Source organism: Hippoglossus hippoglossus, chromosome 16 (genome assembly GCF_009819705.1).
Source record: "Hippoglossus hippoglossus isolate fHipHip1 chromosome 16, fHipHip1.pri, whole genome shotgun sequence".
NCBI lineage: Eukaryota > Metazoa > Chordata > Actinopteri > Pleuronectiformes > Pleuronectidae > Hippoglossus > Hippoglossus hippoglossus.
Window position 1 is genome coordinate 2,383,078 of NC_047166.1, and position 15,587 is coordinate 2,398,664.

Below are 15,587 nucleotides of genomic sequence, written 5' to 3' on the forward strand. Positions count from 1 at the left end.
GTGGAGCCAATGCGGAAGTTGCCTGTTCTCACTTGATTTATAACGTCAGGAAAAGTTTGTGATCACAACTCCCAGTTTCAAGTCTGTTCCGATACAGCATTTTGTAAACGATGATCCCGTTTGGAGTCAAATAGAGGATGAAGCAGCCATACCACCGTGTGATTGACAGCTAGTACCGTCCAATGGGTGCAAGTTGGAGGCGTAGGTGGGTCTGTAGTGTCCTTCAGTACTTCTTAATGTCATCATACTTCTGGTTTCATAAAACAAGATGGCGCTGGACAACTTTACAAACTCTAAACTAGAATCTAAACTCAAAATGGCAACAAACCAATGGGTGATGTCATGGTGGATTATCACCAGGATTTCAGGTTCTTTTGTTGAGTTTGACTTCAGGCAATTTTTTATGTGGAAATCCTGTCACATGCACATGACTAAGAAGTGAAAAGATCCTGAACAGTTGCCAAATATATACGCCTTAAAAACACTTGCATTACTGCTGGAAAACCTGTACGGACAGAACCTCTACCTGCTTCTGTTCTGTGTGTGTGTGTGTGTGTGTGTGTGTGTGTGGTGCCCTGCCCAGAGAAATGGATTTGTAGTGATGGATGGCATCAGCGGCGGTGTACAGGTCTCGGCCTGTTGCTGAATCACGGCTTTAAACTAATTTTCGTGGGCACAGCAGAGCCGTTGTGCTCTGTGCCTGAGCTCGGGACCTGGCTCGTCTAACTGCCCTGCCGAAGCCTGCATGCCAATTACCCCGACACCTTCCTGCCAAGAGGAGCCGGGCAAAGTAAGAAAATAACAAGAAAATACTTCACTCGCTGAGACAAACACTTTGCTTTAGTGTCCCTTTCTAGTTCAGCGTCGGAGGTCGCAGGGAGCGCTGCGCCGTGTAGTACGATCCCTTAGCTTGTTTCATTTGACTCATCAGTCAAGTGTCCTCGCAGCAGCGGTTTGTGCCGATGCACCGAGCGTCTTGACGGGCGCTTGTTTTTTAGGAGCAGTGTGTATGCTTCAGATCTGAGCTGCACACTGTTTACCTCCTACGTGCTTTGCACACTGATGGAACAACTAAACTTCAGGAATGTCAAACGGTAGTTTTGTGGCGCAGAATTAATTAAACTCAACCATTTTTTTGTCATCATGCATCAGTTTTTAAATTGTCCATAAGGCTGTTAATGTTTGCACGAGAGTGAGGTCGTGATTAAATGTTTAGTGTCTTGAATTCAAAGTTTTTTTTTAGAGCATAATATCGTGACCTTTAGCTGTTTCACACAGTTTCATTCGTTACTCTGCATTCGCTCTGTGGCTCTGAACTCGCTCCCTCTGCCTCTCACCCTCCTCGTGGCAGGTTGTGATGCAGCGAGTGAAGCCAGGGATCATAAAGTTGTCCCCGTGTAGCAAAGGAAAGAACGACTCTTCTTAGCTGTCATCACTCCAGGTTTTTTGCTCTTTTAGTTGAAACGACCTCAGGGATTTGGCATAAACTGGTTCCAGTCAAGCTCGTGGTGAGTGAATATAATTACTTGAAAGGCGTGTTTGTTGTGAGCTGTCTACAATCATGGCCGTGCACCTGGCTCCAATGCTCCTGTGGTCAAGTTGTACTTCTAAATGACTTAATGGGGACTTTGACTCAAGGCGACGTCAGACTGGTGGGTGTGACGGTGTGGAGACGACCAGAGCAGCTGTGGGCTCTGTGGTCCGATTTCCATCCAGCTGCAAAACATGTTGCGTTTCTTCAAGAGATGACGATAAAACTTGTGAAAAAATGTAATCGGTGTGAGGCTCCGATAACGAGTGCGGCTGATTTCTCTGCAGTTTCTTCCAAAGAACCAGTCGGAGCTGCCAACTTGAGGACAAATTCTACGTGGAAACACAGCTGGGTAACAAAACGGACTCATAATAACAGACTCCAGCATCTGTTTATTCTCATAATGTAACGTTATCTTCACGGTAACAAAGGTAACTGTCGCTGTTTAACCAATTCTGTGCTCAGGAGTCAACTTTCCCCACTGTGGCTTTAGTGGATGTTTCTTTTTGGGATGTCAAACTTTGTCTCCAGCATCCGGGACTGAATTAATGTTGATATGTGGTTGCAGGCGACATGGAAACAGAAAATAATCCTTGTATATACATTATTTGGCAGCTCTTCAGGTATTTCGGCTCAGTGACATGATATTAAACATGGAAACGTAAAGAGATGAAGGGTGAAGACGAGCCCTGAAAGGCTGCGTCGACTCCGTATGTGTTTAGCTACCTGCACCCCACATCTCTGTAAATAAGGATATAGTAAAGTCTCTTAGCACAAGATGACCCTCGTGACGTTGCCATGACGTCATCATCCCACTATGCAAAGCTCCTCTAGAACCATCAATACAAATGTTTCTTACATGTACGTGTAAAATAGCCCGAAATTCCCATTTGCTGTCCACCATGTTCCCGTAAGGTGGACTGGAATGTGAAGCATGCAGCCGGGGTTTGTTTTTCACAGCCGTGTTTTAAGGTGGAATCATCGTTCAACACTGGTTAAACATTCCCGTCTCCCCGGGACAGTGTGTGTGTGTGTAGATGACCTGTCCCGATGCAGATACTGTTAGTAAGGCGATACCAACATTAACCTGACAGAACTGTGCAGCTCTTATCTCCCTGCACCCCCCCCCTGCTCCCCTCTCAGAGGCAGAGCGAGGGATTCATGGCAGCAGTGTGTGACCTCGGGCCTGTGTGGGGCTGCAGTGCATTAAGATGAATGCAGCAGTCCCGCTCTCCCATGATGAATGGCGGGCTGCAGGGGAGGCTCTCCGCTATGTAAAGGAGGCGCTTGCAGACACGGCACTTTCATCAATCAGGAGAGAAACGGCTGTAATGCTGCTACGCTTCTGTTTGTATCAGCAGACGGAACCGTTTTCCCTGTGTTTCCCCGTAACGTGGGAGTTCATTAATGAAACCTAGAGGCTGATGAAGTCCTTCACTCAGAGGTTCCCTCGGTGTAATCAGCTGCTCTCACACAGTTTTCTCATCTCGCCCGGACGTCATCGTCAAGGTCTTAATTACACCGACACCTGTGATGTCACACATCCTGGCGGAAAGTGACCGTGAGCCGGGAGCTGCTCAGTCGACATCACCCAAGGGGAGTCTGTGCAGCGCCCCCTGTGGAGCGATGGTGTGTTACAGAGTCTGCCTCCTCCTGTGAGGTTAGAAGAGCAGACGGGTTTATGGGTAAAAGGGAACGAGGCCAATGTCATTCCCAGGTCGCCATCTTTATTTCTTTCTGCCTCTTTTGTTTTATCAGATTCAGTAATTTGATATCTGAACCAGTCTCATCTGGAATTTGATTATGGAAACATAGAAAATAATCTTAAATATTGTTCAGATCGCTGTTACAGCCACCGGTGGAATTTTCTAGCTCACTGAAATATTAAACAGGTCATCAGGTGTAGTTTTGGAGCCGTTATCTCAGTATTCTCATGTTAATAAACTACGTCTGCTGGCAAACAAACTCATATTCAAACTGCCTTGATCGGTTCAAATGCAAAATATATCATATTATACCTCTACCTTTTGTAAACAGCAGCTTCTCACAGGATCTCATGATTCTCCAGTGTTTTGCTGATCTCCTCCCAGAAGCTCCAGTATCTCGTCCTCCGTGTTCTCTTGTATCTCACTTCCTGTTGCTCCCCTCTCATCCTCCCTGCGTGCGGTCGTTGAATCGTAGCGCTACTTACGGCGGGAGGTGTGGTGTAACCCCAGCTGTTTTGACGGATAAGCCTCAGCCGTCCCGCCTGCTCCCCCCCCCCCCCCGCTGCTCATCAGCCAAATAGGACTGGCGCTGTCACCAGCCTTCTCTCGCTGGCGGACGGTCGCCACCTCTAGTTCTCATCCCCGGGAATGTTGGAGAACTTCCAAATGTCCTGAAACAACAAATATGAAGTGTCCAAAGAAAACTGCTCAGTGGCAAAATTATTATTCTATAAGATCAGGCTGCAGTGGCTAAGTTAACCAAACACACTCTGACTAATTGATTTAATTTTCTTATTAAGCAATCTTGGTGACAAATTGCAGATAAAACTGCGATTTGTTTTTCTCCCAGAAGCCACTGCTTCTCCAGCGTTTCAAAACTGTAGTAATGCTTTATGCCACAAGCAAGTAGTTTATTTAGAGAGGAGGAGAAGTGATTTAAGGTTGTGTAGTGTTGGAAAGTCCCATAACTGCAATATCTTTGTGTTCTATGACACATTCATTCTCTGTTTGCATTCATTTCTACCTGAACCAGGCCAAACACCAATGATAGCAATCATCATTTTTATTTATTTTATTTTTATTAAGCAAAAACACCAACATTTAGCTGATTTCCGCTTCTTATATTTATGGATTTTCAGTAAATTCTGTTTTTTTTAATCAAACCTTATAGTTGTTTCCAAACAAAACTAGATGGATGAGCATGAAATAAAATGGCAGGATGACAGAAGCCACCTGGCGATGAATAAATCTTTTTTTTTTTTTTTGCACTTGCATATAAAACGTATAAGAAGAATCAAACTTAAAGACCAAATTAATAATCTGTACGGGCTCAGCGAACTGAAAATCTCGTGACCGAGCTTGAAGAGTAAATTTGCCGGAACGAATCAGTAACAGCGTTTTAACAGTAAATCAGTGAAGCAGCCTGTGTTTGGTAAAGGGGTGTGGGGGGTGGGGGGGGGGCTGTACTTTTGTTTACTAGACCTTTTCTTGAAAACATCATCTTTTATTTCGGGAATTCAAAGCTTGTTCCTGGACGTGAAATTCAATCAGGTTTCAGTTTGAGTGCTGCGTTGTTATTCCTGCCTCTCAGACCCTCGTGTGTACGCAGGCCTTCACTCCTCTGATTCCCTTTAATTGATTTGCTGCCGCGCTAATGACAGTTATAACACCCAGTTGTCTTCTTTGATGATCCAGTCATCAGAGCTGTCAGGGAGACACTCCCCCCCCCCGGGGGACGCTCGCCCCCCACACATCCTGCTGTCGATTCCGAGCGGTGGATGCGTGAGCAGCACCTTGAAAGCCGGCCGGATTTGAGGCACTGAGCTGAGCAGTCGGAGCTTTATTTCTGTGCCTCGAGCCAAGGAAGCGAGCGCCCGGTGAAAAGCGCCGCAGTAAAGGTCAATAAACAGTGGCTCGGTTATTGTGTGGCAGATTGAAAAGGAAATTATTGTGCGGTGCAGGCAGGGGAGTGAGTGTGTGTCTGTGTGTGTGTGTGTGTGTGTGTTTGCATGTGCTGGTATTACGTGTTTGAGACTTTTCCGCTCCTGAAGTCTTCCAGCTGACCTGTCGGTGTTAGTCAGCCCACAGGCTGTGAAATGAGCGACCACGGGGCCTCACCTGGGGCCCCGTGGTCGCTTTCAGCTGTTCTTCTCACACGGCTGCTCCCTAACTGTGTTTTATTCCTTTTTTCCATCTGCACTCCCCCCCCCACACCCCCCACCTCCCTTCCCCTGCTTTATATTCAGATGCCACACCTCATTCACTCAGCGTTTTCTCTCTCCTCTCTCTCTCTCTCTCTCTCTCTCTCTCTCTCTCTCTCTCTCTCTCTCTCTCTCGTGCAGGCAAAATCACTTACTCTCCCTCTCCTCTCCAGAGACTTAATGTTTCCTGTTTGCAAGGCTTCAATAAGAATCACTTAATGCAGTGAGAGGGGAGAGACGGACCCCTGGTTTCTCACAGAGAATGATCCAGGAATAGGAACAGCCTGTCTCAACATCCCCCCCCGTGTTTCCTGTGGGTTCTGGCCTTGTTTGATGCTCTTCTATTATGAACAAAATGAGGATGCCAAGTTTCTCCCTTTTTTTTTTTTTCGTCTTGTCTTTCGTTCCCCTTCAAATCCTGCAAGATATGTCTTCCTTTATCCTCGCTCTGCTCTGCACACTTACCTGCGAGGTGGAGGCTTCCTGTTTTCAAGTTTGATATTCCGGGAGCCCGTCCATGCCGCTCTGGCCCAACGTGCCGCGGCACTGTACTTTCCCTCTGATGCTGGAGGGATGGATGGTGGAGGGAGATTGATCCTCATGGCCGGGACATCAGTCAAACTGACAAATGGCAGCCCCCAATCTTGGAAAGCCATTAGCAGAGCGAGGCAGGAGTGAAGCTGGGCCATATACCCCGATGATTTCCATAACCCAACCCACCCCCCCACCCCCCTCCAGAGCACATGAGAGAGTGCCAGCTGACAACATGGTGGAGGGCGTTCGCACCACCTCATGTCCCAGCACCAGCCAACACGCTGACACGGAGCTGAGCCTCCGTCGGGGGGGGGAAAAACAAACTCGCCAAAATACGCGTGAAAGGGTCGGGGGCCATCTTTTCATTTAGCTGTCATGACTCATGCAGTTGGCCAACGCTCCCTGGGGGTTAAAAATAAGTGCCTTGACGGGCGTCGCGTATATTTACCGCCCCGGTGTTTACATTTTGTCAACGCTGATGTCATGATTCATCCTGGAATCTGGACAACGTGCGCTGGATTAGTCATTAAAGTGGCTGCAGTTCAATATTGAACATTTTTTCTACTTTTATAAAATCCTCTAATTCTCAAACGTCCTGTTGGAACATTTCAGATTTTAAAATCTCACCACATGCAAAACAGCTTCTCTTACAAATCCAGGTAAGAGGTGAGATTTTCCATCCTTTGACTAAAAGAGGATAAAAAACATGTTCGGTTCTTTTTCTCGTGCTTTAGTTTCAGCAGCCGCTTTTGCAAAAGGAAATATATCGTTGTCTGGTTCAAACAGAAATAAAGAGTCAACGGGGAGAGAGCGAGAGACGTTAGCTTTTCTAAATGTGCCAGAACTCGCACTGTAGAACAACAACTGAATCCACCAGCAGATGTTTACAGGCAGGACTTGGAAATCAAGTCTGATTTTATTTAATTTTTTTTGCAGCTTGTCCTCAAAATAAAAGAGAAAGCAAATATTTGAGTGAAGTAAAATGTTGATTGACGCACAATAAATACTCGATGTATGTTTTGTTAACAAAGCAGTTGATTAGAGCGACGTCAGTGACGATTGTTTGAAGATTAAAATGACTGCTTGTGGGACGTCTGGGTGCAGAAGAGACTGTTTATGGTGTCAACAAAGAGGAAATCGGCTGATTGTAAGTGAGCTGGTGAACGAGCCACTTCCTGGAGTGCGTGACAGAGTTGAATGTAGTGTGTGTGTGTGTCTGTGTGTGTCTGGTTTGGAATCTCACACTCTGGTGACACACAGGTAGGGGGGGGAATGCCACTCTACAGGAAATGTCATGATGCAAATGTAGATAGAAGACGAGGAATGCGAGTCTTCCTCCAACACAGACCACATTTGTTGACGAGCGTCGGAGCGAGGAGCTTTAAACTGGAACCACGGAGGAAACTGACATGTGGAGGAACCTTTGGATTAAAATGCACGTTTGAGCTTTTACCTGCGATTTGACGCTGGAGGGACACGGAGTGAGTGATTATGAATCATTTCCGTCTCTGTGGAAGTAAACTGTGTCTCTGGTGCTTTATTCACTTACGAGCAATTTAAACCTCAACATCTCCCGACATTTGGCTCTGATTATATGTTTGGATGCTGTTTTCTATGGAAGTGAAAACTACCTCAACAGAGGGGAAAGTTACTCACACTAACAGCTGTTCAGTAAGTTTCTCAAACTGTCAACTCAGACTAACAAACTTTGCGGTGGTTTTCTTTGTTCCACTGTGAGTTTTCAGAGAAACACGGCACACGAACGGGGAATAAAACAAAAATAAATAGAAGTGAAGCTGGGAATCGCAAAAGAAAAGTTGCATCGTAAATAAACTGAACTTAATTCAGTCATTAACAAAACCATCACAAACCCACATGTGATGATACTCGTCACGCTAATCACCTGTTAATCATCCGGTGTGTGGTCTTGCGTAACAGTTGTGTAAATTGTGTAATTGTAAGCCTCGGTAAATTGTGTAACTTTGGGAGCTCGGCCTCATTTAATTCCTGATCTCTCCAAGACTCTTGTTTTGCCTTTTTATTTCTTTTGCTTCTCTTCTGTTATTTAAAATGCTGACAGGTGAGACCTGACGTCCTCATAATCCTGGTTTGGGACTCTGAAGACACAACAGTTCCACTTGTTTACTTCTGTCCTCATTAGCTGTTGCCCACATGACGGCTCTTGTTAAGGCCACGCTGAGAAGACACACTTGAATTGAAAGCACGTTGCCGAGAGGGAAATATCACTTTATTAGAAGCGTTTCTGGATTTAAATGCCTCCGGTAAGTTCCTGAGACCAAGTGCAGGTCGAGCACCATGTCCGTCTGGTGCCTCAGACATAAAGGACAAGTCGTTATCGGCCCCCGGTGCTTAGATTTTATGTGGAATTTGACCTCTTATACTTTGTGTAAAAATTAGTATTTCTCACAGGCAGTTAAGTCCCCACCCCCCCACCTCCTCCTCCTCCTCCTCCTCCTTCCAGTAAACCTCACGCTCCTTGTGGCTGGATTGTGCTCCTGTGGCCGCCTGTTGGGTTTTAAGACGATATGAAATTTCATCTACTACCTAGATCCCTGTGTTTGCTGAAGAGCTCTGCACACGGGGAACCGGAGCACAAGAGTGGGGCTGTCGGAGGGGGGGGGGGAAAGGGATGGCGTTGACTAGGCAACGGGAGCTCATTATCTCCTCGTCTATGCTGGTCCACGGCGTGCCATTGATGGGTGCCAGAGGAGAGTTCGGAGCAAACGGGTGGGGTTGCACCCCACGTTTCACACGAAAGGCGATCGAGAAAATAACACGTCGCCGTATGTAATCCTGGATTACCGCTCTGCCTCGCTCTCCTTCGCCGTGCGTCTGCGTGTCGCACGTTCCACATCAGACGAGATAACGAACCGCGGCTCAAACCTCGACTGCTGTGAGTCTGTGTTTGATCTGTCAGGACGCGGAGTGTGTGCAGCCTCCCCCCCCCCCTGCGCTCGTCCTCTGACCAGTTGTTGGCCGGACGTATGAAGCCTGGACAGGTGAGACCGAGGCTGCCTGGGTGGAAGAAAAGGAATGTGTTGCTCTAGGTCACGCAGCCCGCATCATGATCCACACCAGATTATCTCATATCTGATTTAGACTTTGGCGACTGATCTTTTCTACTGAAGGACGAAAAAACATCTGCTGGAGTTATCCTGCAGGGATGTAAGGAGTGTGTACGTAAGCAGAACCCTGATAACAAACTTATTTAAGCTACTATAATCATTATCTAGACTTTTAAAATCATTCAAATGCGTTAAATTAGGCATCTTAAGTGGTTTAAGCCCCACCTGAAATGTTCCAGTGCTTCTACCCCCTAGAAGAGGGACTTTTTGGGGGTAAAAATATTCTTAAATACTGTCTTATTTTAGACCCTGGTGCCTGTGGTGGAAACTCCAGGAGTTTGTGCAAATGTTCCTTGTTCTTAGGGAAAAGTTCCTGTGGTGGAAACGCAGCTATTGTTTTGAAAAGCTAAGGTTCAGGCAAAGTGTGGAGGAAGAATTTTGTTGCTTTCCAGCCCTCAGTGTTCTCACGTCCAGACACATTTGTACCAGCGGCTCTGTGGGAGAGGACGGTTCTCGGAGCAGCGATTGTCTTGGACCGCTGCCACCGGTCAGATTACAGCCGCACGAGTCCGGAGGAGAAAAACCTCCAGCGAACAGCTCTGCCTCGTGTCTTTGTTCAATCCCCGTCCTCGTATTTCCAGAGTGTAACAACTTCTTCTTCTCAGAGTTTTGGGAGGTGTTTACATTTCTGTCTCTCAGCGGCACGGCTTTTTTCTTCGCGGGATGTGTTTTGCTGCCGGTGTTTACCGTGGGGTTACTTCTTACTTGTGTTTGCACGAACTGAGTGGGAGAAAGGGATTCGGTGTTTTTCCTCTTCGGGATTTGCATGATTTCGGTTGGGAGCACTGTGCACAGCCGCCTGCAGAGTTTGGAGACGTGTATAGTTTGCGCAATTACTCGTAGAGCTCGGAGAAGCAGGCAGAGATTTGACATCCTGAAGTCCTTCAAGTGTGCTTGTTCCTCATTTGTGTGCATCGTCAGCAAATGTCAAATCTCTTATCCACCAGCTTAAAAAGCCCTAATGAGCAGCGTTCTTTAGGCTCAGCTGAGCCGAGGTGCACTGACAATAACACTGTGATAACAGAGACGATTAATTCAAACCAAACGGGATAAGATATGTAGACGGTGACCTTGTAACATAAGAGATAAATACAGAGAAAATGTCACATGGCATCTTTGTGAAAGGTCCGACTCAGCACATCGTCTGTGTATCTGCAGACTTATGCTGTTTCCTGTTACCTGTCGTGATCAACGTGACATTTTCTGAATCTCCCATATCAGACTCGGTCTTTCAGAGCAGGTCGGCTTCTCCAGGACGGTTTGCTCTTTTCGTGCCTTATTTGAAAAATCCCCCCCACACACACGAGACAGAGGAGGAGGGAATATCCTCAAGTCCTCTCGGGTAGAATTCGGAGAATAAAAATCTTTTGACTCCACCGGATGTTTAAATAGGGCAGAGAGAACCTGAAGGTCCCATTAAATTTACCACATATGACACAGATTCAGTTCTTTGTTTAGCTCACAAAGACGTCTTGCTTTGCACAAATTAAAGGATCTGGATGTCTCCTCCCTTTTATTCACGCGGGGCATTTACCGACTGTTTCTTTGTTCACGCTCACGAGACATTTATTGTTGACATTTTGCAATTGAGATATCAAAGTTACTGGAAGGACGGACGGAGAGAGAAACAATGCAATATATCAAAGCAGTACAGACACACACAGACACACACACACACACACAGACACACACAGACACTTTTTACGCCAATACAATCTAAGAGATTCACGGAGGCAAATCAGATGAGTAGACATTCATACTTACAAATTTATGCATCGCTCGCTGTGGGAGAAGATTGCTGTAATTGTGAGGAGGGAGGCGGACGAGATATAAAAACAATAGCAGTCTCTGTCTTATTCACACACACACACACACACACAGACTCTGTACATAAAGGTCTGCAGAAATGTATTTGTGTCTGCAGAGGAAAATATTTGTATTCTTGTGTTTGCATAAAATATGAGTTGAGGTGTTTTATAGAAGGGCGACTGTGCGGGGGGGGGGGGGGTAAAGGCACCTTTCAGTATAATGTGTTCTTTAATAAAGACACAGGTTGGCAGATTGGTTGTGTCAGTGCATGTGGCATAAAGCCTCTTCAGGTGATTTATGAGCGCACGGCGAGGCTATTACATTATGTGCCCCGGTCCCATTCAGCGAGGGCGATAAGAGCAGCCCACCGCTAGCGGAACACTGCAGGTACAAGCGTTTCGTTTTAGTGGAATATCGCTGCTTTTTGATAAAGGAATTAAGTTGGAGCAGAATCTAATCGTGTCGTCTGTGCTGCGGCTGTAGCTCATCTATTAGGTTAGCAGTCGTGCTTTTGTCCTTCACAGTTTGCAGCGAGCGTTCAGGGGGTTAGATGGCTTGAAGTAGTTTGCATCGACGTTGAATTTCAGATTGTAAACCTCTGTATTGTGAAGCCAATATTATGCATCTGCGTGAAGCAACCAAAGGAACTGTCTTTTTTAAATTTCTTGCGGAGTGATGGAGCCGTGCCGCTGCTCGTCTGCTCCTCGCTCTCTCTGAGTGGCTGTGGACCTGCTCTTGTGTTTGCAGAGGGAGCGGGGCCGACAAGGCGAGGGCCAGAGTTCACGCCGCACCGCGCCGCAGCCGAAAGGCCAGTTGTCAGCCGCCGGCGGCGGGGAAAACAACAGGGCATCAGCCAGAGCGGTTCTGTAAAAGGACGAGTCAGGGTCGCTTTCAATTAGCACAGCGTGGCGTCACTGCACTGAGCCACGGGGGCCGGGGGGGGCGAGAGGGTGGGAGGCGGCCTTGGGCAAACAGGGAAGGAGGACAGAAAGAAAGCAATTACAGTCAAAGACAGAAGAACTGCAGGTGGAAGACAAACTCTTGGTTGTTTGTTTTTTTCACGCCATCACCGAATAGAATGGATGAGCGTGTTATTGAATTGTGGAAAATCTTTTTATAGCTTAAAGAAATCGGGTCTATATATTGATGACTGACATATAGAGACCGACAATCATTTATACTTATGGTCGATTTACAGTCGTCACTCTGAAAGCACCTGGTCGACCGTCGGCTTCACACAGAGAATCTTCCTGCTGTGAGGCGAAGGAATATTACAGCAAATACTGTGTCTCACTGTGTGAATGACTGTAATTCAGACCGTTTAATGGTTTATTACTGGAATTAACATCCTCCTAACTTAGATGTGAGGCATTTTTAAGTTGGTAAATACCACATGCAGTTTTTAAAATTGGATTTTGTTGTCTGGCGGTCATTTGCAAAACCTGAAACCTTCTGAATGTGCTGCCGTCGTGGTGCTTTTGGGATGAAGTGTCCAGCAGCACCGTCTCGGCAGTGGAGTGGAGTCGAGATGAAGTTTGTCAGATGTGAGGGACTGACTCAGAACTGCCTCCCAGCGCGATGAAAGAGCGGAATAATTAATGGGTCTAATATTCCACTTGATCCTGACAGGCCCCTCAAGATCTCATTTGTGACAAGAAAGCGTGACGACTCGTCTCGCTGTCAGATACGGTGATGGAGACCAGTCTACTTAGGATTCGTGACAGTAGATAAGAAGACTGGGAACCAAAAAAAAAAAAAGCCCGGCTTATGTTGGAGTCATTGGCGGCGGAGCTCCAGTTCCTGATGACATCATTGTGTCAGAGTTGTGAAAAGGACGTGGACGGCAGGACGATTTGAGGCAGAACAGGATTTCCATGTCATTTTTGCAATCGGGGCCAATTGTGACTCCCCTGCAGGCTTCGTGCAGATAAATCAAGTGTTTACAGAAGTCAAAAATGGGCACAGTTATTGTGCTAAACATACCAATGCATGCTGGGGCTGTTTTACCCCACACCCCACACCCCCCCGAACCAGCGAAGCAAGATACGACTCGCCATGGTCTGCTGGTGCAGAGGCAGGCTGAGACAAATAACGCAGCTCCCTATTTGGAAGGCATTATCTGCTCCGAAGTGTGAGGGCTATTTATGTTGAGTGTGGGTTTGTGTAATGAGTGTGGCCGTACCGACGTGCCAATTAGTCCGGTGCTCAGAGACTCGAACGTGCGTGCCCGCCTCGCCACTTGTTGGGTGCGAAGACGTGATTTGGACGGAAATAATTGCAGCTCTGATGTTGATACGGTGCCTGAATGATTTTGCTCCTGCCGCCCGATGCCTGTTTTAATCAAGTGTTCAGTGTTTTGCAATCATTTTAATATCGTCGGTTGGAAAAGCCTCAAACAAACGTTTTGACCATGAGACGCTCACATTTTTAATTAAAAACCAAGGATAATTGAAATTAAGTGAAACAGCTTCTCACTGACCGGCCGGTTTAGTTCTGATCAATCCGTCAATAAATGTCCTCTCACGAAAAACGCTTCACATTCATCATGTGGGACGTTATGAAATGACACTAAGTGGCCACTAATGGATTTCTAAGCATCGCTCTGAAATATGGGAGAAGCATAAAGTGAATTAGAACAATAGCTAGTGTCTCAAACAACATTCAAAGTTGTGACGAATGTACGATTCAAACCTCTCACAACTTTAACGTGAGTTTTATTAGTTTTAAATCCAAACAACAGCGGCGAGATTAAGAGAAACTCGATCTCCAAACACCTTTTTAGCAGATGTGTGTTTTCTCCAACACTACACACATTACAAGGAAGCTGCAGAGTGCTGGTCCTTGTCGTGTCGTGTTTTCCACACAACGATTTCTAATAAGGGACAAATGTGTGGATGAGGCTCGGAAATGGTCTCAAATGAAAACAGCAAATCACAGTGTAGTCGTGTGGGGCTGAGCGGCGCCGGTCAGTGCAACACGCTGATGGAGCGAGCGAGGCCTGCAGAGAACTGAGCAATTTATTAGACGTTTTTTTTAAAGTAACAGGGGCGTAAGTTGGACTTTGATTGAATCCTTGTTTATTACACAGACTCGAGCTTCGTCGGCCCTGGATTGTAAACCGGTTCTCGGAGGAGAGAACGCGGAACCCTAATCTGAAAGGTTCTTCTCTAAACACCCTCTGTGGATGTTCTCCGATCGGCCGGGCTCCTCTGCCCTCGCACTCGTCACTGCCCCCGGTCTATTACACTCTCCTCCTTTTTTTAAAAGACTGCAATTAATCTAATTAGTAATCAATCAGCCGTTGGGCCTCCCGCCTCCTCTGTGCTAATGGAGGATATGACAGGCCTGGACCTTACATTATTAATACCTCCATTCCTGGAGCCCAGGGCCCCCCCCGCCCCCCCCCCCCCCCCCCCCCCCGACGCCTGCTGCCAGGGGCCATTGATCACTACCACAACCCAGTGAGCACCGCAAGACCTGCAGGGAAATATCCAGGATAGTGGGAGTGGAGTCGTGTGTGTGTGTGTGTGTGTGTGTGTGTGTGTGTGTGTGTGTGTGTGTGTGTGTGTGTGTGTGTGTGTGTGTGTGTGTGTGTGTGTGTGTGTGTGTGTGTGTGTGTGTGTGTGTGTGTGTGTGATGAATCTGTTCAGGGTCAGTTTGGAAAAGGAAGGATTTTGCCAGTTCCGCTCAGGGGAGGTCGAATGGGACCATCACCCCCTGAGAGCGAGATGCTGGCCTGGTGGTGCAGGCATGGGGTCTGCAGGGGGGTGGGGGGGGGGGGGGGGTCGTGGAACACTTCAGAAGGAGATGAGGGATCGAACGAGTGCTGTTAATGGGAATGTTGTGCTCTGAAAAGCTCATTTGGTTAATGGGGCTCACCTCAAAACTATTATGGCAAGATAAGGGGCCCCTCTCTGCGGGACTATTTCTAGAAAATGAGATTAGAAATTATAGGCTGCCACTAACGCCGGGGAACAATGATCGCAGTGTCGCAATGAAACAATCACAGCAGCATTATCCTTCATCTCCCATGTGTTGTATGAGCAGCGGCTCTAATGGCCCCGACAGCTGAAGTTACGGAGCCTGATAACGACCCCAGCGGCTGATCTCATTCGCTAAAATCGATATTGGAATCTCTGTGCAGGCTGGAGGAGGAGGAGGAAAGGAAAATCTGTGCAAACAACAAAAACCTCTTTGCTCTTTGGTGGCTGCTCCCGTCCACGTCCAGCAGACAGACACCGTCCTGTGTCCCCTGTTGACCCGCATCCATCTAACCCCCCCCCCCGCCAGCGCGGCTCCTTATCATGATGCTTATCCACTGGACATGTTGTTCTCAGGGACGTTCTCTCCGGAGTTCACTGGTTGGGGCTTAATAATTCAGAGGAGCTTTTTATCTGGAGATGATCTTATCGTTCCCAAATTCATTGTTCAATTTGCGAGGAGGGTTCGGTCACATCTTCAATTACTTGTTTTCCATTAAAGGACTTTGAGGATTTTTGCAAACATTCCCACTGTGACCACAGCTGAAACAATCAGTTTAATCCACCACTCGATGGACTCGTTCACTCGGGAGATATTCTAATGGTTGTTCGTCAGTGTTCAAGGACAAAACGCAGGGAATTACTTTCCCTCTCGTTTGGTTTTGGTCCTTTAGTCGTTA

General features: G+C 46.9%; 1 protein-coding gene across 5 annotated transcripts in view; it reads left to right on the forward strand.

Moving 5' to 3' along the window:
- sema6e (sema domain, transmembrane domain (TM), and cytoplasmic domain, (semaphorin) 6E) overlaps positions 1-15,587 on the forward strand; it is a 142,840-nt gene that overhangs the window by 42,969 nt on the left and 84,284 nt on the right. The window contains exon 1 of one of the 5 annotated variants that reach the window (XM_034610546.1): positions 7,137-7,453. The exons of 2 other annotated variants lie outside the window; for them this stretch is intronic. The gene's annotated coding sequence lies outside the window, so the exon portion shown is untranslated. Of the gene's footprint in view, positions 1-7,136; positions 7,454-15,587 lie in introns of those variants that run through there. 2 more of the 5 variants (XM_034610541.1, XM_034610547.1) reach the window with 2 other exon arrangements.